Below are 24,861 nucleotides of genomic sequence, written 5' to 3' on the forward strand. Positions count from 1 at the left end.
TATTTTAGTATTGACTTATGCACATTGTTAGAAAGTTTTTCTTAATGTCTAACTTAATTTTTTCACCCTCCAACTTAAGCCTATTACTTCTATACCTAATCAGAGTGTACTTAGAAAACAGCTTATTCCCTTCCTCTTTCTGCTTACCTTTCACACATATCTGCTCTCAGGCTTCTCTGCTCTGATTTAAACAACTTAATCCAGCATTCCTCGTGTCATGTTTTCTAGACTTTTCATTCTCCTTCTTCTCCTCTAGAATTTCTCCAGTTCGTCCACATCTCAAAATAGTCCCTACTGCTTCAACTGAAGTCTGACCAGCACGGCAACCAGAGCAGAAGAATTATTTCATGTACTTAATGTATCTAATTTTCCTGCATATGAATTGAACTACCACCTTTTACTGATGCTGACTTGCATACAACTTGTCATTCCCTTTGACTGCTAACTTCCTCCACAGGACTTAACTAAACAGTCTTACTCTAGTCCATCTTTCTGTGGTTAATTATGCCTACTCAAGGGGAGAACTCTGAATCCAGTTCAATCAGTACTGGTTTTTTTCCACGTAGTGTTATACAGGATCAATGCAGCTTGCATGATCTGGAGCTTGCTGCAAGGAAAGTTCCATTTAAAATTAGTTTTTCAATAGGAAAATCTATTTTTGTCTTTCTTCTATAATCATTCATTTAAAAGACTGTAAATCCTTGTCACACTGCATAGCATTCTAAACCATGAGAAATTCTACTTACATCAATTGACTATAGAGGGAAGATGAAATTCCATTTGTGTTTATCAAAGTTCTTAAAATTCTCATGTTATCTGTAACAGCAATTTTTCTATTATTACTCAAATATATCAACAGTTTTTGGATTGTGATACACAGAATCTTATGAAGCAGTAGCGTAAGTATTAACAACAATTCACACAAACATATGGAGGTAGAAAGTACCCATCATTATGATAGTTGAATTTAATTATGTATAGTGCAATGTAAGTCATTCAACCATTTAGCAAATGGTGCAAAATTTTTTTGCTAGTTAAAACTAACTGGTTCCCAGGCAACAGCACTCCGAATCAGAGAAGCAAACACACTAGGATCTCCTTTTGCTCGCAGTTCTAACATTAAGTCAAACCAAGGAAAAATACTGACACATACAGAAAGAGCTTTCAACTTTTTCTACATGCAGAGAGATTTTTACTTCCAGCAAGAGCATACATCAAAATGTTCTATTTCAGGTTTCTTTGAAAATTTGATTTCCAGAATTTTGGATGAGCAGAGGCCAAGAGACAAGGTGAAGACTGGTAGAGTAGTCATTCTCATTGCACAAACAAGTGGACTGTTTTCATTTAACAGCATGATATTTAACAGAGTGATTTGGAGCAAATAACAGCTATTGGAAGTGTACCTGCACAGAATTGGTCTTGAAGTTATGGTAACTTCTGTCTTCAGAGTGATCTTCAAGTACATATATATTCTTTAAAATGTGAGCCAGATCTATTAAAAAATATTGCCTTGAATCTAAGCAAAGAAACATGGCATTTTCTTTACTGGTATCAGGCATTTGTTTATTTTTTATTGCTACATAAATGAATCCAGACTTTGGAATAATGGAATCTCTCCAAAAAGAGGTGGTACTTCAGAGAGCTCAAAGCCAAAAAATAATCAAGAAAGATGGAAAAGCCTAACAAAATCAGGTCAGCCAAGACACTAATACAGTATGAGGAAGGCAAGTAGCAGGGTGCAGCCAGCATAATAAACAGTTTATTACAGCAAAACTTTACAGAAGAGTCTGACAAACACAAGCAGGAAGCTGACTTAACAGAAAGGCTCTAAGGAAAACAGTTCAGAGCTCAGAAATCTCTCATTAAATGCATTATTGCCCTTCAGTGGATTGCTAGCATTTCTGAATACTGATGTACACATACTGTAACAAGACCACCACTCCACAAAGTATTCTTTAACAAATTACCAGGATTATCTTTAGGAAAAGTGCTTGCTACTTACACCTCTCATTGCGCTGCCATTCTACCTCTACTCAATATATTAGATATCCAGTAGGCATTCTACAATTTGTATAAGACTTCAATGTTTCTGATTCTGTATCAATGGGATCAACAGAAAGATTCGTAGTGATTACAGCCTAAATGTATAACACAGATACTCAAGTCCCCATGTTTTACCGAAATATGGTTGAACTGTTTTCAGGAGGTTTCACAGGAAGTCAGCAAATGTTTTCTGAATGCAATTTGGGGGGGGTTGGGGGGGGGAAATAAGTTAAAAATTCCAAACTCTTCCAGTTTACTACTTTACATGTGGTATCATTCACAATCATTTAGAAATTATCAACAACTAAAACAGGTTTTATGCTATCTAGTTTTATACAGATGGGTTTATACTTAACAAGTTTATGGAAAGTTTCTATAAAGTTTAATGGAGTTGAGCCAATTTCCAGAGTTCAACAGTAACTGCATGCTTTTCACAGAATTGCTATATCCATTAACAGTTTGAATCTCCCCCCCCGCCCACAACAGGTGGCAGCAGTCCTCTTCATCTCAACTCTGAAATCAGTCCCTTTAGAGATAATACAAATAGCACAATATCCTCCACCGATCTGGAAAAACATCAGGAAATGTAGTTTCATCGCTCTCTTATCTGGACTAACAGATATATCCCATATCTCCTACTTTTAATATAGTAGGTGGATGAAATTATATGAGATGGACAACATCTATAAGAAATGCACAGATTAGTCTACAGATGTCATCCAAAATTCTGCCTATGAACAGGCCTGCCTCTATGCTTTAAATTAAGAGTTGCGAGAAAAATCAGGCTGGCATTTGATGCAAAAAGAAGACTATATATCCGTGTATCACTTATTTCACATATCTATAAGTAGAGATGTAGCATGCAGTTACAAAAGGCAATACAGCAATGATTGATATTTGAGATATAAAGTCCTAAAATATTAAAATACTGTAGAAAAATAGAAAGAATTGCTGTTTTGAGTAAGAGGCAATCTACTCAATTCACCCTCCTTGTACTCTTCATTTTGGTTTGAAATATTTGAAATTCTGGCTATTTGCTCTCAATTCAGTAGAATATTAACAACAGTAATCCCAAAGTTCTTATTGTATCTTATTGATACACTTGATAGCTATTAATATAAGCAAATGGGAATTATACAAAAATCTGCCAGGAAGCAGAAAGACACTCCACTGCTCTAACATTTCACAATGTTGTTTCAGCCAAGAGTTGCTTTCATGGCCATAAGTTGCCCAGATAATAAAGAAATTAGTAACGGAGGCAAAGAACACACTCTACTATACTGAAGCGGTCCCATTACTTTCTTTGTTCCCACTGCAGCAATATTTTTTATTATTTCATTTAGAAAAGTTCTTATTTGAATAGATATGAGTGTGCTGTTTTATAAGATAACCCAGAAGTAACATTATCTTATGTATCCCTAGTGTTTAAAAAAAAAAAAAAAAAAGAATGACACAGTTCAGGTTTCTTCAATTGGTAGAGCTCTTTACCTGAGCTTTACTTCCTACAAAGCATTCCTCCATTGCTATAATGACAGGGTTAAGTGTATTTTCTAATAAATTTACATTATTTTGTTTTCTGTTTCATCACTGCTGCCAAAAATAGATTTCAATCCTAAGTAGGGTCTATGTTAAGTAAAATTGTCTACAGGTTTTGATTTAATCACAAAGTTAACAAGAATGTGAATGAAGGATAAAGTTACTTTTGAATTTGATTTACTGTAGAAGTAAATATACAAACAAAAGTCCATATGTATGGCTCAAGAGACCATATATGTATATTTTTATACAACTTCTAGAATTAATCAAGAATGCTGCAGTGTCCCAAAGTGTGGGATACAAAATAAAGCATATAGACAATGCATACTTGTGTAGACGACGAAAAGGAAATGCACTCTTCACAGTTTTACACTGTACATCACTATAAATCTCATTTTCATTTGTGACCTAGTTCAGGGTTTTAACTTAAGCTTCCTGATGTAACAGCCAAATGCTCTAACCCAGTGTGTCACCTACTCTTAAATTTCTCATTTTCTATTTAAAACAAGTTTCTAATGATCACCTGCTCTCAAGAGGAAGCAGCTATTTTTGCCTTTCAGACATTTAGACCAACCGATGCCCAGCTCTCAGACAGGATGCTTGTTAAGGACACTGTTCTGGAAGGAAACTACCTCCTACCATAACACCTTAAGCACCAGCTGCTGTTAGCTATGTTTCCACATTTGGATAATTTCAGAATTAAACTTTGGCTTCCATCAAAAAAAATAAGAAATACAAAAAAACTTTCTACACAAAAAACATATCAAATATCTCTTAGCATCTCTAAGACTACACTTCTAGAAGTTTGTTTCATTTTATAGTATCTATGATTTTGTGTTCCTTTTTCAACAGAATAATAAAGAAAAAAAATGGTTTAAGTGAAGCAGCCTCAGTCTAAAAAAGTTGCTTGTGCAAACCGCAACCATTCCTTCCTCCTGCTTCCACCTGCCACAGCAGACCTTCTTCTTCACGAGAGGTTGCAACAGAATTTCCACAATCCGTTCTCTCTCACTTTTGCCCCAAGCTTTTCAGCACTGAGCATAACCTCAGAGAGTGCAACTGCTGAGACAAGAAGAGATAATAGAATAGTTCTTTTAAAACCTTAATTAATTGATAAATTCAAAGGGCTGCTTGCTGACTAGGCTTCAAATACTGTTTTTGAGATAATTATACAGATAGGTAATCACGTACTTTCTGACCTCCGATAGCTGTTGCTATTATCATAACGTTACACATTTGCCTTTGACAGCCCATCCCTCTTTTTGCCTTAAAGAGCTGGAATAACAGCGTTCATGCCTCTGGGGTAGGACAAGTCCTCCCTGTTCGGGACATGAAAGACTCTCACTAGTAGCAAAAAGGATACATCAGTGCAGACTGCATCATTTGTGACAGGTGTCATTTCACTTCTATCTTTTCTGTTTGACCTTTTACTGCATGGTAAGTCGTAACACTGTTGGCAACTTTCAATACTACTTCTAGAACTGGACGAAGAGATATCACAACACAAGAAAAGAACCAAAATATTTTGAATCCTAACTCTTCCAGCTGCAGGTTTTACAGAAGCATAAGATAACTGTCCCTATTTCAGTAGTTTTGGTTTGTGTATTTGGTGGGTTATTTTTAGCCTGTAATTTCTTCTGTATTTAAACACCAAACATCTTGAAACAATGAAGTACTGAAATAAAGTTTAAAACTACAAACACTAAACTTGTCAGCAGTTTTAACTAAAGCTTGAAACCATGCTTCCAGTCAAAATTAGACATCAAAAACAATTATTTGTGGAGAGTGCAAAACAGTAATCAGAAGTGTTAGATGACAGATATACAGCTGCATGTTATATCCATCGGATACTCTTATATCCATCAGATACTCAGAAATACAACTAGCTTCCCATTCACTGAACTGCTAATACAATGTTTTTGGAAGATAATTGCCCTGATTTTCCACTATTATAAAATGCATCTTCTACCACAACTTTTTTTTAATGTCATCACATTTATCTAGTCCCCAGTTATTATGGGAAGCACAAAACAGTCAATGGCAAAGAGGGGTACAAGCATTCCCTCGTGAAACATTTAATTTTCACAGCTTTATGAAAAATATATGGTGGGAAACTCCTAACAAAAGACAGACTAAACAAAAGTTAGAAAAAAATATCTGTGCAATGTACCTACATCACAAAGAAAATGTTGAAAAGGAGAGCAATAACATAATTTGGTATTTGAAAAGACTTTTTATTTCTTACAGGGAATAAATACTTCTGCATGAACACACATCCAGGTATTGCTTCCGTTTTAAACCTATTCCTGCTTTGTTGCTATAGTATAGACCCTTTCAAAATAGAATATCAAAAAAGATAGTAACAACTGCTTTCTTGGATTTGTTTAAATCAAACTGCAATGCATAGCAAATTCAGGAAAAGTACACTGGTTTGTGCAAAGAAGAGACAACAGATCTAAAGGGGGAAATATATAGTTGAAGGAAGATCATTAGTGCAGCAAGGATGACAACTGAAACCAATCTTGTTTAAAAAATTTCCTTAAAGACTTTCCTTGCCTACATGACCTTACCTGTTTTACTGGATTCTTAAGCATCTCCCCAATCCTCTGCTTATGCACTGACATAAGCAGTACATAATATAGAATGTGTAATTACATTATATCAATAGAAAAAGGAACTTTTTTCTTTTAAGCTAAATATTGTTTTGCTTGGTTGGTTTTGTTTTTCAGAAAATTTAGCTGCAAATAAGAATAAGCAAGCCAACCTGGCATCAAATTAACAAAAATTCTCCTTCTAAACCTCAGAAGAAACACAAACACAGCAACAAGTGTTCTTAATTTTTGTTGGACAAAAGGAAGCTTGGCAAATATTCCTTGAAAGAAAAGGTTCTGAGTTATCAATACGATCCAAAAGCAGTATTCATCAAGAATTTTGAAATCAGTTTAAAATCCAGACCAAAAGAAATTCTTCAGAACAACAAGTCTTAGTACTGTTTTTATTTGCCTCTGGATTTTTTTGACTTCTAGCATTTGTTTTCATTTTATAAAATGGCTCAGGTTCCTACTAAATAAATAAATAAAATAAATCACACAATCACAGAAACTGAAACTCCAAAGATACTGATCAGCTAAGATTGATGCAAAACTGCTTCAATGTTTATGAATACAACATTAATTTCTCTTTTAAAGAAAGTAATTCTGAGGATGAATTCATACAAGCTTAATAACGAACAAAACACACTTTTAACTTTTCTTAAGCTTTTGGTTGACCTTAGGCCTTTTCAATATTTTTGCAATATATAATATAGGGCAATTTTTCTTTCAACATGTGAATAGTGGTTTTCAAACCTTGCAGGTCTTGCCTGAACTAAAATATTACTCATTAGCTGAAACAGGTGCAAGGGAAGTTATGGACAAAACAACACACAACTCTGTTTCAGAAAAAAAGCTGCCACCACTTCAGACCACAGTTATTCCTCAATTTTTGATTAGTTGCTAAACACAGTTTCTCTTTATTGGTACTTTTTTTTGTTAGACTTTATCTAACGTAAGTATCAGTTCAGCAATGCTTCCAACAGCAAAAGAGATTGCAGCACAGAAAGGCTAAAAAGAAAAATCTATCCCAGTATATTCTCCTGTACAAAATATATTAAATGTTTTTTCAGGATATATGTATGGATAAATTTCCAAGTATGTTCCCCTCAGTCACCCTGAGCACCTTCAGTCCTTGAAAGGTCACCAGAAGGTCCTCTTGACTCATTAAACTGAGTCTCAGTCACTCCTGACCTCAACGCCCCGAGGACAGCACTGTGCACAGCACTGGTAGCAGGTCATTAAAGCGGAACATACTATAGTTGGAGCAAAATTGGTTTGTTTTTGTTTGAGGAAGCTGAAGTATTACCATCATCCCAAAAAGATTATGAAAAAGACAGAGGGTTTGTTGAGTCATCCCTGAAAAAAACTTTTATTCAAAACTTGAAGAAACTAATAAACAATTCTATGGATCCATATTCCATATTATAATATCCATATTCTTTATTAAAAGAAATAAAGGCAAGAAAAAATTCAAAGTGAGGAAAATTACTTGAAGACTAGAAATTTAAAGCATACCAATATATATATATAATTAGTGAGCCGATATTTCATTCATTGCTTTAAGAGAAGAAATTTTTTTAAGACTTGGGGTTTAAAAATACAGCTATTTTAATAAACTAATTATTTGGGGGAAAAACAAAACAAAAAAGTGTCCATCAAAGCAAGTGGTAATTTAGGAAGTTTCAGTGACTATATACTCAATATACTTTATCTGCCTTACTTTATAATAAATGATTATTAGTAAGTGTATTTAAAAAAAAAAACTACTTCTGTGAAGAGTTTTATTTTGATTTATGAATTTGCTCACTTTTGTCCACTGTTCCTAAGACCCGCATCTTCATTTATGCTTTGTTTTACATTTATATGCCCCAAGAGTAGGGACCAGATATGGATCAGTCTCTACAATGTTCTACCAGAAGCAAAGGTCAAACAGGCAAGACAACCGTCTTTCAAGGGCAGTTTTGCCCCATCTCCACATACCATCTAACCAAAAATGATGCAGAGCCCCTTTTCCCCCGATAAACCGGGGGAAGCCAGACCATGCCGCAATGCGAATGCATTGGCCCAGCCAGCTGCACACAGCCAGCGTGCCGCAGGTTGGCACCTCTGATCTAGCACTTGCTGCCACCTGGCCACTCTGAGTTTGGGGTCAGGTCCAGATCGACGGGATACCAGGGTCATCTCCTGATCAAGGCAGACACTCTAGCTCAGTTTGTTTTCCTTTGACTTTGTTTCATTTCTTCCCTTTTTCCTCTCCTCCTCCCACCCAAAGCAGCTTAATAAAATACCTACCTTTTAAATACCAAGTCTAAAAACTATCTGCATACACAAAATTTAAATGGCTTCTTCAGCCTGAATGCTGAGGCTTGCCAGCCTAATGTCAGCTTTTGCATTTAGACAGAAAATGATTTAAATCTTTGCCTACAAAATCACTGGGAATACAAGTATATAATCTCCTTTACATTTTAAAATGCTTTTCTTGAATCAGTCTGAAGATCCAAATGTTTCAATTCATAAAAGTTCTTAGGCTGCAAATCCATTTACTAAAGATAGGCTTATACTGCACAACTATATCATATTTTACATGCCATACTCTGGGGGAATTTAAACTGACAAGTCTGCTTTAAAAAGCTTTCAACTGGTAAATGAGCTTTATGGAAGTTTGTACAGGTATTTTTTGAATTTCAATACATACCTCATACTATCTCTAAAACCTGGAGACACTTAAGAAGAGCTATAGTATATACAAGTATATAGTATAAAATGTACCTATTCCTTGTTTCAGTAACTCTGGTATAAGTCTGTGGAAGTTACCTGTTGCTACAAAAGAGCACTGTATCTTTTTCTTTCATTCACATACTAATGACCAAAATCATTCATGGCAAAATGTATCTGTTATTCACATAATAAAAACTCATTTTAGAATCATATTTAGTAACAATCACCACACTTATAGTGGTTTTATAATACACAAGTATTTCCAGAATATTTCTAGTATATAGTATCTGCTTGTTCAAATTTAAATATTTTAAAATATTAACATGCCGCATATATTTTTATAGTCCAAACTAAAAGTAGAAAAACATAGTAGTAGCACCATTCCCAGGGAAAAATTGCTCCACCCTAAACCTCTGGATCTTTGTATTATCTGAGAGAAAAACAAGTTTATATTGCAGTTTATATCCAAAAAAAGAGCTGTTGTAAATTTAGAGTTAATCAATTAATCACTTAATAATAAGGGAATGTCAGCATGTCTTCAAGTGTATCAATTATCTGTTAACAATTATGTGAAAGAATGGAAACATCAACAAAGTTCAGGAGTAACAGCTTAGTTCAGGTGATTCATTCATCTACATTAGCATTTTAGTTCAAATCAAGAGCACGCTTCTGAAATTAATCTCTTATTTGCCTCCACTTAACCACACCTTGGTTCCTGGAGCAGTCTTGGGATGCACAAACTGGATTCCTCCTTTTGAACAAAGCTAAACCTCAACCACTGAAACAGGCGTTCAGGCCATTGGAGAAGACTAGAGCTACAGCAAAGCCAAGCCTTCAGGAAACCCGGGCAGTGCGAACGTCTGTCCTGTGCACCAGATGCCTTGCTTTGCAGATCCTGTTGCACCATGCTGCTTTTCGGTATAGGCATAGCCTCTGCCCATTACGTCCTTTGTATCCTCTTAAAATAAACTCAGGACTCTAGCTGGTATTATATGCCACGCCCATAATCGGAAAAAGTGACCTGGAATCAAATAAGTAGGAATAAGAACTGACATTCCTTGTAATTATAGCAGGCTCACCATTTGAATATAAAATAAGAAGTAGCTGAAGTTTGGCAAGTGCTTGAATAAGAGAGCTTTTCCTGTCAGAAAGCCTACAGAACACCAGCCTCAACATATATTCTTCTGTCAACCTACCACGCACACATCCATCCATCCATCCTTCTCTTCATCCCTAGCAATGTTCTAAGCATATTACCTGGCTTGGGTTTGCAGGTGTACAAGATTAGGTCTTAGGGGCAAGACAGGCAGGGAAAAAACTTGGTTTTGTAATTCCATTGGAAGGGCTCTCACGCTTTTGAGTTACAGTTCTGAACACTTCATTAGGAAGAGTGGTATCAACACACAGAAACTCTGCATATACCAAAAGAGGAAATGGAGATGCTTTAGGCTTAGGCAGCGACTGGGAAAAACAGGGAAAAAAAAAAAAAAAAAATCAGGCCAATGTACAGATTTGTCTCATATTAAGAGGATGGCTCTATTGCAAATGAAAATATCAAAGAGAAAAAGCAATGATCTTCAGAAGTAGAATTAAGCCACTAAGCAGCCAATATATGAGAGGAAAAAAATAGGTTGTTCAGTAAGCTTTGAGAGTAATTATATATTTGTATAGGTTAGTAATTTCCCATGTTCTCCCATTTCTCCAGCTACTTCTTATATGCTATGCACGGTCATTTCAAGCCTGTTCTGCTCACTCTGTGCTGAATCTCCTCAACCCCACACTGCAGCTAGTCCATGCAAGAGATCAATACATATGCTGCATATGCTAGATAAGGTAAAAACCCAAATGAGGTTAATTACATGTGCCAGTTTCAAGATAGGAAACGACACCCCTCTTTTGTAATGCACTTAATACACTGGGACACAATGAATAAGTCATAAGGATGCCCTGAGTAGCCACCTGCTATCCCACTAGAAAATAGGATGGCTACATATGCTAGCCCACAGGTTACCTTTCCTAAATGTCTGCATAAAAAAAGTTAGCAGTTGTAAACAGCCCCTGGTGATAGGTAAGAGGATAATACAAAACCATATCTCTGATGAATGAGGTTGAATAGGGCCCTGTTCCACACAGTGTTCTTAAAATAAAAATTATACATGAATTCCAAGTCTGCTGCATTCATATCAGAGTTTTGTAAAGATTTTTTAAATGCTCATCTCTAATGATCTAAAACTAAAGTTCTAAACTAAAGTTCTAAAACACTGCAACAACTCAGCTGTCAAACATGATCATTAAAGAAATAAATCATGACAGTGAATTCAGGGAAATAATTTTTATTGCATATTCCAAAGTATATAAAAAAATTATTGTAAGAATTGTGAACTGAAAGAGTCAAATCCTGAAAACAAATGTTAACTTACAGACAAAAGTTCCATACAAAGTATAGCCCGTATGTAATGCGGTTCAAATAACACTGTATGCCACGTCATGTTTTGAAAATACTTTTCCATTGACACATTCATCAACAGTTGTATTAAACATGTCATGATCCAACTGTGACATAAAACTTAAACTATGAGATAAATGTACAAATTATGCCAGAATCAGTTTCAGAAACTGGAAATGCACTAATATATACCAGACATTAAAATATTATGGTCCATGAAAATTATGCTGTACTACAGTGGTAGGTACTCAGTAGAATCTACTGGGTCATGTTTTCATTGTCAGAAGACATGCTCCAGAGAAGCATCAATAGGAATGTTTAATACCACATTTTTTTAGGCATATGAGCTTTCATAAATGTATTAAAATTCAGAAATTCAAAAATTCAGTAAAAAACACTTAACAGCACTGAAAGAATGTATTAGCATATCCTGTTCTCAAAGGCAGCAAAAATCTCTCATTTGCCTGTCATAGTAACTTTAAAATTAATGTTAACACAGACTGCTCAGAATCAGTTTGGTATATGGCTTTCAATTTTTGTGAAACATATCATTAGAATTGGTTAACAATTCTTGAAGGTTTTGTTTTTAAAAAAAAAAAAAAAAAAAAAAAACTAAAGAAACTTCCAATTTTCCCATGTCTACTTGCAGATTTTTGACTCCTGAACTGTGGATTCACTCACAACAGCTTAAGAAGGCAATAAAATATCTAGGTTGTAACCTTAGAGGTGTGAAAGTTGTATTAACTTACAGGTCAAACATTATTCTAAGACTATCTTAATGGCATCTGAAAGATTTACAATAAGTATGCTAAGTACACTAGTTAGACATTTTAGAGTCCCAGGCACTTTTAGAAGTGTTTGATTACCTTAACAGAGGAATGCACATGGTCAGTTAAAGAAGTGAAGCAACAGAACAGGTTTAGTTGGAAAAAGATCTTTTAAAATTAGGAGCAAGAGACAGAGTATGCAGACAAACAAGCAAATGGAGAATGAAGGAGGAAGCCATTTCAATTATTTTGTAAACCTCAGAGTAGTAGTAAGGAATACAATCCAACAAGCTGCTGAAGGAGCAATAATAGTAGTTGGAGTCTAGAGTCACCTCTATCATGAAAGAGAAAAGTTTCAAGGAAACTGCACAATCAACAGCGGAGGCACTACAGAAGAAAACCTCAAAGACAGTTCTTCAGGAAGAGCAGCAGTGTCAAAAACAAACTAAATCAAAAGTCAGACTGCTAAAAGATGGATGGCATAATTTATGTCAAGATAAAGAGGCCCCATTGTACACCTGCTGTGTAGACAGAGAGGCCAAAAAGCTCCTATTTCTAAGATCTGCAGGGGTCAACATGGAAAGACGTGCCAAGTACAGGGTCTAGTACATGTTGACCCATCGTACCATATGTCTACATAGTCTTTGCTTTTCTCATTTCAAAAGCAGAGAGCTTTCCTAAAAACTATTTGTGGCCAGTCCATGGGGGCACTTTAAGGATCCAGAAAAACAGTTGCTGCTGAGTGGCAAAACTGATATATCTGCATTTTCAGAGTCAGGCTGCTGTACTGATTCCTTAGGCTTCCAGATGAAAAAGGAGAAAGTGAAAGCAGGTCCCTAGACAGAAGGGATTGACTCCCTTAGAGACCACAGAAGAATGTGAATACTTGATATAAATGAAGGCAGGGACTTTTTTACCCCCCTTTTTCCTGCAAATTGGGCAGAACCACTCGATACTCTGGTCTAAAAGATACTAAATGGCTTCTATGTCCTCGCCTAAAATACAGAATAGTCATACAGAAGAATACCTCTGTACATGAAAAAACTGTGGAGTATGGTAAAGGGAGAATTTGGAAGAGAAGTCATATTAGGGAGTTACTGAAGAGCTGCATAACAAACGCTATTGCCCATTCGTATTATTACAGAAATCTGATAAAAAGAACAGATAGTGTCTTAATTTTTAATTTGCTACAACAGTTAATAGAAAGCTTGAGAAAAGCTCACCATAAACCCCTGCTGAATATAAGCGAAGACTGACTGGCAACCTGTTAATCGCTGGAATCTTGAGGCCTGATTGCTCTTGCCGGTTCCTACAAGCTAACGCTTCTGAAGTCTCCCATCCGGATTACGGCTCCTTAGTAACATTTCAAAGATCAAAGTGTAAGATGCTGATGCCTCGCTTTGCCATTCAGCAACATACCACCAAGATACAATCATCTATATTACCTCCTTGGCAAAAGTGGCACAGAAGATAAAGTTTTTGAGTCTGATCTGGAAGCAAATTTTACAACCACCACAGCTAAATATTGTAATGAATACACTAAAACAGAATAGTTGTGCGGGGCTTTTTGTTTGAACGACACAGAATTAAACTCCCATTAGACAAAGTCAGGGGCCAACAGCATGTCCACCAAAACACAGGGGAAGTCATGTTTGTATCTGGCTTGGTATTAACAGAAAACTGTACTTGCATTCTCAACCATCACAGCTCCCTTAGCAGACTTGCACACAGTCAAGTGCCTCAAAGGACATAAAGGACAGTGAACCATACAAACACATTTAGTCATATCAAACAGTTTCTATACAGAAATCCAGTACAAACACCGCAAATCTTATCATCTTATCTATGTCTGCCAGTTCTTTCTAGTTATGTGTCTCCATTCCCTTAAAATTCCTTTAATCCACTGATCTCAATGTCATAGTTATTGAGCATGTGAAATATATCAACAGCTCCAACGGCAAATCCAAAAAAAAAAAAAAAAAACCTCCAAAGCTGATTTATTTTCTTCTTACAACTGTGAGTAGGGAGTTCTTTCTGTAGAAGCTGCATCTCTTTGCTCTTGATAAAAAATAAGAGAGATATAAATATAAACCAACAGAAATGCATAAAAAAGTGGTAAGTTAGTTTGTATTTAAGATTTATACTAATATAAAGATTTCCATTTTCTYTGGTTTATAGAGCAGAGTGGCTTTTTTTTTTTAAATGATGTGGGAGTTAAAACACAAAATAAGCTATCTTGAAAAACTGTATAGTTAACTATCTAAAAGTGAGGTGAGGATAGATTATGCAACCATCTTTTCATACATATATTTTTAGGAGAGTAATGTTTATGAAAATCAGCTATTTGTAAACAATATTGTCAGATCCAAAAATACCTACACTTTAATACCTTCTCCTGTATAAACATTATCATACTCAGGGAGGGATTTGGCAAAAATCATATCATTCATTATAAATCTCTCCTCCACCATACGATTCCAAAATAAATACTTATTTTGGCAACAGATACCAGAGATACTAAACAACAGATATCAGAGATACTAAATCAAACGTAACAGGTGCTTAAGTACTTAACAATAGGCCATTACTGGACCATGTAACAGCAGCAATGCTCTTTATATTGGGCAAATTGCTAATTACTTTTAAGCACCAAGTGTAACTAATTAGCACTTTTTAAGCCAGTTTATACCATCCTTCATTCTTAGATACTGCCATTTAAATTTACCATCAGCTACTATTTTTCAAGTGTAGGAAAAAAATAGAGAAGATGAAGAGAAGGAGGAAGCATTACATATATATATATATATATATATATATACACACATACATATATATATACACACACACACAATGTACCAGTATCAATTTCAGTAGCCATATGGATATAATAAAAAAACAGCTGTACATACTCATTAGCACTCCAGCTGTAATCTGAAATGAAGTTTAGTCAAATACACTGATTAAATCATTACCTTTTTAGTAATTAGACAAGTACAAAACTAATTCATCTTCATGCACACCTTTTCAAAATACAGGCCACAAGATCATAAAACTGTCTGTTATGAATAGATATTATTTCTTTGTTATTGCTTCCTAGAACCTGCTCTCCCAGTGACAGCTACTGTTTGTTCACTTCACAGCATCTTATGAAATATTTCATACTTTCTTTTACCCAATTAATAAAGGTAATTGGTAAAAAGCAAACAGGGAAGCATTATGGAATGTATGTATTTCTAGTAGTATTCAGTACAATGAAATTTTTATTTTACATAATTAACAGTTTATAGAACAATGGAGATGAACCTTGTGCTTTTATTTATCCTACAACTGACATGAAAATTGCCTTGTGAGGAGGAAGTAAAAGCTACAAATCAAAACACACTTCAAATTCCAAGTGAGGCTAAAATCAAATACATCTCTAAAGTAAGAAAGCCTAAACAAGTCTTGGAATTACTTAAATCTAAAGACAATGTCTCAAAAGATAAAACTGGGATGCTATGATTACAATCAGTAATTTTGTTAGTATTACCTCTTTCTCTGATACAACAGTTTTTCTCTAAAGGATGGCTACCTTAGCTAATACATTAATACTAGATAATAAACCCTAAAAATAAAACATTGGAACTTTAATAACTAATCTTTCCAAAAAAACAAGCCTTTAAGATATAAATACATTAGAAATCATTAAGGAATCAAATCTTGTCCAAATTTTAAAACTGTTGTTCTCAGTTTACGGATGTTTGATGGATCACATATGATGAGTTCGCAATTGCAAACTTATCAAATAATAAGAAAAGGAAACATTAACTCTGACATAGAAGCAACAAAATATGACAAAAAAAATGTTCTTCAGTTTTCAATCAGCATGATGATTTAAAGTATCAGCTTGCAAAAGCAAGACAGCTGATGGAAATGAGTGTATAGAATTGGATAATATCATAACTTAAGTAGCAACAAAATTTAAAGAACTTAATGTCCTACTGGACTAGAGATAAGAATCTCTGCTCCAAAACACTAGGAAACAAAAGACCCTAGACATTATCTTGCAAGTTAAGCGGCAGGCACTTTACAAAATATATTAAACTGTATCGTTCATGATATTCTAGCAAATATTGTACCTAAATTTAAAGGCAAGAAGGGAAGGAATTGCTCAGAACTAATAGAACCTATTAGTCTAACCTCTCATTATTCTATATTCATATTTTAATCTAAAAAATATGGATGCAAGTGGAAAGTTGAATAAAATGCAACAAATTAACATCACACTCATCTTTGATAAGCAACTATAAAAATACTGCTACCATGCTGTCAAGACTCCAACAAGCTGTGCAATTACTTGAAGTTGAAGACACCGAGTCACTCCGAGAACTGTAACGCAGGTAAGGAATTGGATAAAAATGGGACTAACTGGTTGTCCCTAAACAGAAAGATCAGTCTGTATAGGGTTTAGTAGGGGAAGTAGCCAAAAACTGATTTTAAAAAGATGCTTTATGCTAATGGCACAAGTGTGTTCATTTAAGAATTTATTAATGCCATCAAGTTTTTGATACAGTGAGGGATGAATAAATCACATGCAAAGAACTGGGCAATGTTGATGACTGACTTGCAGAAAGGAGATTAAGTTTAGTAATACAGTCTGTAAAATCATGCACTTAGTGAGGGAATAATTTTAACTAGATCATTAGTTGTAAGCTAGTCCACTGGAAAAGAAAAAAAGAGGATTAAAACAGCTGAATGACTCTATGCCACCAATGGGATACAGCCAGAAAAAGAGAGAGATGATCCTGTGATGCATCGGATGTGGGATTTCCAGAACAGATGAGGCAGTAATGATATCACAGGACAGGAAACAGGCAAAACCATATCCAGAAAAAGAATAGGAAAGATTAGTTAAGCTGGAACATGAACAGAGAATGCTACGAGAGTGAATAGAATAAGAGCCTTGTAAGAGGAGACTTGCTTATCCTAGCATAATGAAGTCCAAAGGAAAATATGACACTCTCTCTCTAAATACAATGGGGACAAAAGGAAAACCAAATGGAGAGAGAGAAGCTATTTTTGGCTAAAAGACTATACTGGCATATCATATAAAAATATATCAAGAAGATAGCACAAAAAAAATTCTACTAAGAGTCCAAATTCAGACAGTCAGAAAAGTGAGACTCAGGAATAGCCTTTGAACATGTTTATGGCACACTTAAGTTGCAACCTTCTGTCATTTCATTCTACTGAGTCTGGGAGTGTGGCATCAGAAAAACAGTTTTATTCAAGATTCTTTACCTAAATCCATCAAACATTCAAAGGGATTATGGCACACTTTTGAAAATATCTGCTTAAGCTGCAGATTTTTCTGCAGGGTTTTCAGTCCTCCCCCTCCATATATACACATACAGACATAAAAGCCCCTCCATATAAAATTTGTCTGGGTATAACTAATAATGGGGAACTAAATGTGTCTGTCACTTCTGGGCAGCCAAGCCTTCATGTTTAATAAAGGACAATTAAGGAGTCAGAAATAATTAAGGAGTCAGAAACATCATATTATGTTCTCACACAGCCTTCAAGTCTGCAAACCACTGAGGCCTTTGACCTACAATAGCATAGACTGAATAGTTAATAATGTCAGTAATCCTGCAAAGGCAAAGAAAACAGAATAATCCTTTTGCAGAGATGTTAACAGTCATTAATTTTAGCTACCCAAAGCAGTAACACCAGACAGAAATTTGGGGGGAGAGGAAGGGGAGAGTAGCTTGTAGCCTGAAAGAGAACACAAGCAGGATTCAAGCCTAAATTCCAGTTCAAAACACTTAGTTCTATTGCTGTCCAGTCCTGGCGACAGCTGATCTTCTCCCAGTCCTGGAGACAGCTGATCTTCACAACTGCCTTATTTTTTTCCACATTGCAGCTTGTGGACTCCCTACAACAGCTGGGCTTCCAGGTATTCAAAAGGTTTATTTGGTTGTAAAATAAAGTTGCATATCATGTCTACCCTGGCACATAAATTACCTGCTTAAAAACCTCTGAGATCTTGATCCAATAAGCAATCTGGGAACACAACTCTCAGCAATCTATTGGCAGCGACTTTGTTTTAGAAGATGAGCACATAAGGAGAAAATTAAACCCTTCCTCCTCCTTCCCACTCTTATGCAGCAGTGTAGTGATTAGGGACACCCACCCTGGATGATGAAAGGTTTGCGGTGCTAACATAACTTCAAGTCAAAGAACCAACAGTACTTTTTCCACAGGGTGAACAAGTTGGTACATTCATACTGTGCAGTTCAATTTCCAATTCCCAGACCACCTGAAAAAAGAGTCCTTCTAAAGCACTATAGTCTGAGTATTAATACACAATGTCTATTACCTTGCTAGCTGCATTGGTGGCAGGTGAACGACTTCCACTCCAGTTAGCAGTTTTACAAAGCCACAAAACTAAAAGCTATACTATGGCTAAAGAGAACAAAGAGCAAAATTTAAAATACAATGAAACTGCATTTGTGGGCAAGTGATCTGGTACATTATGCTACTAACAGATATGGCAAATAAATACATGAAGAGTACCACTCAAAGCATCTTGCAAATCACCATTTACTGGAAGTGATCCTTAGAAGCACAAATTTAGAAAGATTCTAGGGAATGTTTTCAGCACAAAATTAAATTTTTTTTTTGAACTGGCTACATTTATTTTGCATCACACCACCAACACCCTTCTAAAGGCAGTTAAAATTAATGTTTCATAATTCCTAGTAAACTAATAAAAYAACAGCTTTATAGAGAGTTCTTCATAAAGAAGTCATCTGTTGATAAGTTCATGATGAGTATGTCTGCAGAATCTCTTCATGAACTATATATAAGCATTTCTGGTTCTGTCACAAAGTTACAGTAATGGCATGGAACAATCGTGTACAAAATTAAAACAATTTTTAATAAGTCACTAAGATGAAACCCTGCTGCAATTAATTGGGAAAGAACAATATTTATATAACTGTTTCAAGTTTATCAAGTTTACTGCTTCACCTTACTGCTTTAGATGCTTTAAATGGACAGCCCATTTCTCTAGCAATTTTTTTTTCCTTCTTCATCACTACACATTAGGTACACTCCTGAGTAAAATCCTGTTGTTAGTGAAGTCAAGAGAAGTTCTGCCTCTGTGAGGCTTTCTTCAGGGAGGCCAGGGCACATTCTGTGCCTTCCAAGTGATTTCATTAGAAAAAGTAACCTCAAGTGCATCTCTTATCAGGGAACAAGCTAGCCATGCAAAACTGGCTGTTCAGCATTAGACCACTCATGAGTTCTAAGTGTTCACTTGTTTTTAAAGACATAAAGCATAAGTCAGATCTCATTTTTACATGAAATGCAGTGCTTCTCACAAACCAAACTCCTGTACAGTTTACTGCACTGCCATGGGCCACTGCATGTGGCTCCACAGCTTCCTGGACCAGTTTAAGAACTATTTTCACTTTCCACCAAAAGAAGGTCTACTGACAGCATGCAGGTGAAAAGGTAGAGGCCTCAACTCTAATTTTAGCTTGATTAAAGGTGTATGTCAACCAAAAATGTGTGAGGAAGAATGTGCTGGAAATACACTGTGACAGTACAAATAAAATGATGGTCCTCTCAAGGAATTAAATAAAATGGAAAAAGACAGGACCCCTAGACGCCTGAAAAAAGTTTAAGCCTGAAAAAAGTTTAAGCCTGACAGGCTCCCTTTGACAGAACTATGATATATTTTAACTCCAAGCACTGATCAAAGCAATCACTTCTCACACTCCAGGCATGGCTCTACTGAATCCTGAGCAAGATACTTCTCTCCTGATCACTGGTCACTAAGCATCTTTCACACTGTCAATGCAAGAATTAGAAAGACGGGGGTGGGGGGAGGAGATGAAAAGGAAGGAATATCTATCCTATGAACAGATGTGGCTCAAGTCTTTGAAAGTAGGCTGGAATGGATAACCAGGTAAGTAATGACCAAAAAAAAGGAAGAACGCTTCCTTTCCCCCATGTTTTGAGGCCTGAGAATTCCACTTTAAGATATATATATATATATATATATATATATATATATATATATAAAAATATATAAATTAGGTTAGATTAGGTTAGATTAGGCATTAGATTACCAAAAGAAAAACAACCAAAAGGTGTATTTACACTCTGTATTTTAAAATGAAACGATATGTTTATATATATGCAAAATCTTTTGATTGTATATGCCTGTAAAGGAAAGTACTATCTGGACTACAGCTCTGCAGAAAAGAAAAATACACCATAATACACTTAAACATAAACTTCAAAGTTCTGTTCACTCAAACTTGACAGTTCCAGCATTTAATTTTCATTATCAACATTTATCTTATTTACATTTTTTGGTATCCCTGCTGACATGCTCCCTCTTCCATAAAGCTGCCCATCTACCCCATTCTTTGGGGGTTATAACTTTCCGGCAGTTTCAGGCAACAATAAAATGTTCGTCTAGAGAAGAAAAAAAAAAGAAGATAACTGAACCTTGATGTTAACTGGAGAGTTATCAATTAAAAAAATCAAATTTTATAAAGCCTTATTATTTTCTTCCCGTAATAATTTTGGTGAATAATTAAGTCATTAAGTTTATCTTTAACTTACACTAATAGTTCAGTCATTACTTAAACATTTTATTTTGGTGAAATAATTGTGTATTGATGGTGAAAGATCTGAAGAAATTCTGCCACAAAAAAACCGTAGAACAGCAGCAAGCAGCAGCAAACAAAAAAAGGACAATCCCTTCATAAAAAGGCCCAAGACTTGTAGCTCCAGAATACTAAAGGTTAGAAGCAATCTACCAATTACTGCCATTCTCTTAATGTGGGAGCAACTAGAATTAAAATAGAGCTTTAGTGAGGAAGAAAAGGTTCTTTTCTTTCTCCCCATTTAGCAGAGCATTGAGGTGAGCAGGAGTCTGATAAGATATTCAGAAATGGCTGAAATATCAGCCATAAGGAAAAGTATTTTATTTCAGCACTTGGACTGTTTGGAGAGGAGCCAGATCAAAAGAATATAAAGCTGCAGTAACTGAGACAAGAAATGACACAGCAGATAAAGTTTTAGCAATGCTGTTTTGTCATTTTTACTTTTTTTTTTTCCAAATGTCTATTCATCATTTTAAGTTGTTGGTTACAATTATTAAAGTTAAGAAATTACCAAATAAAGGACAAATAAAATATCTTTAAGTATTGCCTGGTTTGTATACCTTAGCAACAAAACTTTCATCCTGGACAGATTATGACAAAGTATCAATTCTCTCCATTTTTCTTATATCAGTTAATTTCTAAAGCTATTTATGTTTCCTCCTGCTCTTCGATCCATCTCCCCTCCCGCACTAGACTGTGCAATTAAACCTATTTATAACATAATAATCAGCTCTGTAGCAACACAGCAGTATGAAACAGATTCATAGCTTCTCTGCAGATTTATACAAACTTAGATTTTAGAAAAGAAAGCATATAATTTATTGCAAAGACAATAAAATAACTCTGAAAAATGTTTCATAGAAACTGACTTCTTACAAACTCACTATCACATGGTAGTTTTAAATAGGGACAGTCCCATCAGCAAACCAGGGTTTTTATTTCAAAGCTTTCCAAAATCAATTCGATTAACATTTTACAAAACTTACTTTTTTTTTTTAACATGTTTTTTGTCCTCGAAATTTCACAACCTTCCAATATTTTTTAATTGTTAGACATTTATTTGTTCCTAAACTGCTTTTCCCTAAGACTTGATCTCTGAAGCAGAAAGGAAACAAAACCAAAATCTAAGATCAAATACTGAGTTTTAATTCATTTAGATTTTACCACTCTTCCAGACTCCACCTTGAAAAGTTCAATTATAATAAAATCCGACCACCAACTTGTAATAGTTTAATACACTTGTTTATGTAGCAAAACACACACACACACACACACACACACACAGAAAAAGGTTCAAAGCTACCTGCAAATATGAAAAACTTCTCAGTTAGTTTGAGAGAAAGTTATCATTTATCCACAGGAACGTCAGATAAGCAAATGAAGCTGTGCACGTAAACTCCCTGAAGGTAAAACAGACTAAAAAACTTTTTCCTCAAAGAACAAATAACTGAGACCAGGCAATCAAAGCAGAGTCACAGGTGAGTATTAGCCATTACAGCCTGACCTATACGATGCTAAAGAATAAGACGGCTAATAATTCAGAACCTATTTAAACAGATGCAAAATTGGAAGCTACTTGACTTGTTAGTCACATCAAATTAAATTGTGATTTTTCACTGGAGCACAGGGACTACCTACCACACCACCTTACAACCAAAGCTTCAGGCTCAGGAATCTTAGCCCCCACTCCATTGAATTAGGAGACTCCTAGAAGCTAGACACAGAGCAAAATTGACAACTACTGGCTGCTTTATAGCATACTAACAAAATATAGCTACCAAGCCTGTGATCTAAACACAAGTTTATAAGCAGAAACATTTAATATAACTTCCTTCAATTTATACTTCAGCAGAGAAATAAATAACTAACTTAAACTATATATATGCAACATTAAATTTTTTAGGCTCCAATATCCCATTAGGTTTTTCATATTTGAATCATGTTTCATTAGCCCAGCCAGTTTGCCCAGCTCCCCTTTACACTTTCATGTTCAGAACTCCAGATTTGCCTTAATACAGGCTTCAGGCTCTTATTCATATTACCGGAAACACTACAAACAGACGTCAGGAAGAACCTGCCCGTTTGTTTTATCATCAAAACTTGTGTGAACTGTATGTGAACACTTCCTCTTGCCTAATGGGAAACATTAGATAATGTGTATCATCAATTTACTTTTGATTAAATCCTGAAATAAAAATAATAAAGCTTCTTCATAAGCACTGGTAGGAAAAACACATTTTAACAGACATTCTTTGAGACCACTTTTTGATTTGATATGAAAGACATTTTAGAACAGAAAAAAAAACACTTTCATTAATTCATGACTCATGTAATTACTGTGGTCTCATAATCAGGATAATTTCATTTTTAATTTCTTTCCAACTACGGGATGTTGTTTACACATGGTATATGCACTAATTTAGATTTAACTTCACATGAGCAACTGGTTTTCTGAGCAGGATTTAGGTAGAGTAAAATACATAAAAATATTTTTGTTAACTAACCATAAACCTGTTGTATCAATAATTGCCTGAAAGTACCATTCATATACAAGTTCTGTAGATATTTACTTCAATTAAACATAACATCAACATCTTTTTGAAGAAGAAAATACTGAAAAAGGCAAAGCCAAGTTACATATTTATCCAGGTAAGGAAAAGTTCTTCAACATATAGTCCATATGCACATTCACAGAGTGAGGGTAAATAGGGCTCTCATTCGAGACTGGGGAACTTTTTATCCTTGCAGTTATCCGCAAAACATGCCTGTATCTCATCCTCCTGCATCTGATGCTTCAACACACAAAGGCAAAGTGTGCCCCATGCAACTTCAGTTCCCTTTCAACAGCAAAAGTCTCAGACATTTTGGAAGTACGTATCAGGGAAAGAAAAAAGGTTGAGAAGTAAGTGCTTATGAGAACTACACATATTGAAGGAACTACAGTTACAGGGAAAGCTGAGGAATAGTTCATGCATACATTTATATAGGTTTCTTATTGCTTCCAAACTGTAACCTCAGCCACTCGTGAACTGCATGGCTGATTTCAGGATCTTCAGCACAAACAACTGTTAGACACTACTAAATAACCACATTAATCCTTGGAACAGAAACACTTCTCAGCAGGAGGTATGTTAAGCTAAAATGGGGTATACTCCAGCTGGGTAACAGGGTTTTTAATGGAACCAGCTGTGTCCCTTAATCATGTATGGGTTGACATTAATCACCTCAGTGGAGTCTGAAGAACCATTTCAACAGAAGAGAGCTGATATTGCAGATGTGAAGACCTACCTCAGCCCTAGAAATACAGTATTTGGAAAAACATAGCTTAAATAGAATTCAGAAACCAGACTCAGGCAGATCCAGAGGAAGAGAAACAACACTGTAGAGAGAGGATTAATTACAAAGAAAAGGAGTTCCAGGCACCTTATAAAGAAACAACTGCAAGAAAGAACTCTCGAAACAAAATAATTACGGTTTAGATGGAATCTAAATCACAGTTCAAAGGAACAACCAATTTAAGTTCCAGAGAGAAACAGAGCATTTCACAAGGACAAACAGTTCTGTCAATCTGCTTTCCACAATTTTTGTGGAACAGACTGACATTTTAAGCCAGCAGGAAGCACCATCTGATGATATCAGTAATTCACAAATGCACATACACAAAGCAAAAAGAAAGGACAATTTGTATCAATGTGAGAAATAGTCCAGATTCTTTGCCATCCAACTGTCAGACCCTAATAAAGATCACTGGGAATACTGGATCAAGAACTCTTATGTATTTAGCCACATAAATCACTTCCAAACATTGAATAAGAACTTCCATTACAGTGAAACGATGGGAGGAAATGTATTTTCTCTAAAGCTGTACAGCATTCATGTCATTATATAGCAAGGGTGGGTTGGCACACAAAACCTAAATTTCGCATAGGCAGTCTGGAAGGAGAGCCAGCAGCCTTCGATTCCTCACCGATAGTCAAAAAATACTCCAGCTGGATGACTACCTTAGCCAGGCCAATACAATCATTAGGGTTTTTTTCTCTTTTTTCTTTTTTTTTTCAGCTATCTGATCCTGGACAGAACCATAAGAAGTA

At 35.4% G+C, this 24,861-nt stretch overlaps 1 protein-coding gene across 2 annotated transcripts in view; it reads right to left on the reverse strand.

The window, feature by feature from the left end:
* The window catches only part of ATRNL1 (attractin like 1), a 568,892-nt gene that overhangs the window by 526,740 nt on the left and 17,291 nt on the right, over nt 1–24,861 (reverse strand). The gene's annotated exons all lie outside the window — the stretch shown is intronic.

Source organism: Apteryx rowi, unplaced genomic scaffold (genome assembly GCF_003343035.1).
Source record: "Apteryx rowi isolate R43461 unplaced genomic scaffold, aptRow1 scaffold_3, whole genome shotgun sequence".
Lineage (NCBI taxonomy): Eukaryota > Metazoa > Chordata > Aves > Apterygiformes > Apterygidae > Apteryx > Apteryx rowi.